Here is a 3305-nt window from a genome sequence, read left to right as displayed (position 1 = left end):
CTTGGTGTTAACCAACTTGCTGAAGTTGTAAAGGTCACAATGGGACCCAAGGTAAAAATATTTATTGTCATTTTCTTTTTGTGTGTGTGTGTGTTGTGTTTGATGTTTTTATGAAATAAGTTTTAATAATTAACAACAATAAGTTAAAAGATAAGCTAAATAATGAAATTTGTCTAAAAATGTTCACTTCTGTATACAAAAAATGACTAGGTTAGATGAAACTGATAGGTTCTTGCTTTCTTTCAACATTCGATACCGATGACCACATATTTGATGATGAAAGACAACATGTAGAAGAGTAACTAATAAGATAAGGTTAAAAGTAGTTTATGCTGATATAGTCTTTCTAAGAAATATTTTTTTTTCTTACAGGAACCGTTTGTTTACCTCGATTAACAACCTGCCCACTGTGTATGAAGCTGTAAAAGAATGGTTAGTTGTACAAGACAAGAGTAGTGAAGCTAGCGGAAGCAGATATAGGATCCCCCAAGTTGCCAGCACTAGCTCAACACATCCACCAACTCGCGTGGAGGGCACAACTGCTGTAATTTGGATGGCTACTGCCATAGCAGCATCAAAAGTAAGAAAGCGACAATTGGTTTCTCGGTCGTCGTGTTTGGTAATATTTTCTTTTGGTGTTAGCGTATAATTTTTTACGTGTAGCGTAAAGGTTTAATAAACTTATTTTTTAAGGGGTTTGTTTAAATGCTTGTAATTTTTTTTTTAAATTTTACCTTGGGTGTAAAAAGTTTTTTACGGGTGGTCATAGCTCTCTGATAAACTATACATAAAAAAAAACCTTTTCACATCGTTGTAAAAAAGTTTTAGTGTAAAGTTTTACGTGTAGCGTAAAGCTTTAAAAAAACTTCTTTTATTACGGGTTTGTTTAAATGTTTGTATTTTTTTTATATGAACATTTAGTGTACATAGTTTTTTTACGGGTGGTTTATAGGTTTCTTTTAGGTTTGTATTTTTTTTTAATTTTAACATTTGGTGTAAAAAGTTTTTTACGATTGTTTTATAGGTTTCTGAAGAAATTTACGCATGCGGTTTGAGTATAAATTAGTTTTTTACGTTGATTTTTTTATGTAGATTTTTGTACTTAGAGTTTTTTTTTTTTTTTTTTGTAAAATCTTAAACCACCCGTAAAAAAAGTTATAGATTAGGTATTTTATGGTTAGTGTATACCTTTAATATATTTTTTATGCGTGGGTTAAATTATTGATGTTTTTCTTAAAAAACATTTTTACATGAATGTAAAAAAGATTTAGCGTATACTTTTTATATGTAGCGTAAAGCTGTGAAATACTTTTTTTGACGGGGTTGTTTTAAAGGCTTGTATATTTTTTTTTTAATTTTAACACTTTGGTGTAAAAAGTTTTTAATTCTAAGTTCGAGAATACGTATATTTACGGTTATAGTAGACTTTTAATATAGCTTTTACGCGTGGGTTAAAAGGTTTTTATTTTTTTTTAATTTTAAACAACTGATGTTAGTTTACATTGATGTAAAAAAGTGTTAGCGTATACTTTTTTATGTGTATCGTAAAGGTTTAATAAACTTATTTTTAGGGGGTTTGTTTAAATGTTTGTAATTTTTTTAAATTTTACCTTGGGTGTAAAATGTTTTTTACGGGTGGTCATAGGTTTCCAAAAAACTCTACATAAAAAAAAAACCTTTTACATGGATGTAAAAAAGTTTTAGTGTATAGTTTTATGTGTAGAGTAAAGTTTTAAAGGTTTTAGTGTATAGTTTTACGTGTAGCGGTATAAAAAAGTTTTCAATCATGGTGTAAAAAAGGTTTAAATTTTTTAACAGGAGCGTAAAATTTTTTGTTGCAACCGGGGCGCAAAAAAAATTTGCAACGGGGGGCGTATTTTTTTGTGATTTTTACAACTTTTGTGTGGTGTCCGTGCAGATCTCAGACGATGGAGGTGCAAACTATCATTTACAAGGAACGAAAAACGATGACTTCGCTTTATTTATTTTAGTTTATTTTACATTTTATTTTAGTTTATTTTTTGGTGATTTACTGACAATGTTATTGTAATTTATTTGTTGGACATACTTTGAAAATTGGCATAAAAATGGGCGCAAAAACAGCGTGTAAAAACGAGGCGTAAAAAACGGGTCGTAAAAACGGGGCGTAAAAACGAGCGTAAAAACAGGGCGTAAAAACGGACGTAAAATTTTTGTACTGTAAATCACATTAATTAAATCATATTAATTTTTTGATTAATTAAATTTTACTGTAAAATTTAAATAAATTTTTTTTGATTAGTTTACTGTAAATTAAAATTAATTAAATTATATTAATTTTTTGACTTATTAAATTTTATTATAAAAATTAAATCAAATCATATTAAATTAATCAAATCACATTAATGACACCAATCATTAATAGATATAGTAAATTACCTAATTGCCCTTATGTCACTATAAAACAAAATCTCATTAATTAAAACACAATCATTACTTTACTTTATTGTTTTTTAATGTCATCTGATGTGTGTAAAATGCAACATATAAATCACATCAATTAAGGCATAAAACTAACCCTTTTTAAGTACTAATGTTGGAAAAAGAGTGTTTTTGTCTTCCTTTTGTATTTTCAGGATGAAATGAGCTCAAAATCACAAAAGAAGCAAAAAGACAACTAATTCTACCATAAATACAAGAAAAGGAACAAAAGTAGACTGCCCGGACCCTCAACGGCACCTCCCAAAGCAAAGGAGAAGAAACAGAGTCTGAACACGCCCCGTGTCCAGCGAACACGGGGGCGTGCCCAGGAAGCAGCAGAAAAGACAAACCAGTAGAAGCTTCCATTGCCCACCACGGGGCCGTGTCCAGCGGGCACGGGGGCGTGGTGAAAGTACAGCAGGCGCATTAATTGTAATTGCGAATTACAATTAATGAAGAGAGAGAATGTCAGACGGGCACGGGGCCGTGTCCAGCGGACACGGGGCCGTGTCCAGCCTTCTGTTCAGCCTATAAATAGAGGAGCTTGGCTTCATTTTCTCTCATCCCTTGGCACACCACCTCTCTCACACTTCATCCACCACCCACCACCACCATAACACCATCATCCACCACCATCATCCATTGTCCATCATAGAGTGTGTGAGTCGTCTCGGGATCCAAGATTGATCGTAAGAGTTCTTGACAATCAAGGCCATGTTTGCCTAAGTCTCTTACATCACTTGGTGAAGACAAGTGTTTAGTACAATACTTTTTATTTTTAATCTTTTGCACTTTTTATTTGGTTTTGTATTAATGACTTTAATAACTAGTTACTTATGTTGAAG

At 31.8% G+C, this 3305-nt stretch overlaps 1 long non-coding RNA gene across 2 annotated transcripts; it reads left to right on the top strand.

The window, feature by feature from the left end:
• Positions 1-2094, top strand: LOC110878764. 2 transcript variants are annotated; one of them, XR_004867314.1, is made up of 3 exons: positions 1-51; positions 420-580; positions 1919-2094. It is a non-coding gene; the product is annotated as an uncharacterized LOC110878764 (long non-coding RNA). The 2 variants fall into 2 exon arrangements; XR_004867315.1 differs by having other exon boundaries at positions 420-619.
• Positions 2095-3305: the final 1211 nt, after the last annotated feature.

This window comes from Helianthus annuus, chromosome 9, assembly GCF_002127325.2.
Source record: "Helianthus annuus cultivar XRQ/B chromosome 9, HanXRQr2.0-SUNRISE, whole genome shotgun sequence".
NCBI classification, from domain to species: domain Eukaryota; kingdom Viridiplantae; phylum Streptophyta; class Magnoliopsida; order Asterales; family Asteraceae; genus Helianthus; species Helianthus annuus.
The sequence above is the reverse complement of the archived record's forward strand: the minus strand, read 5'-3'. Positions and strand labels throughout refer to the sequence as shown.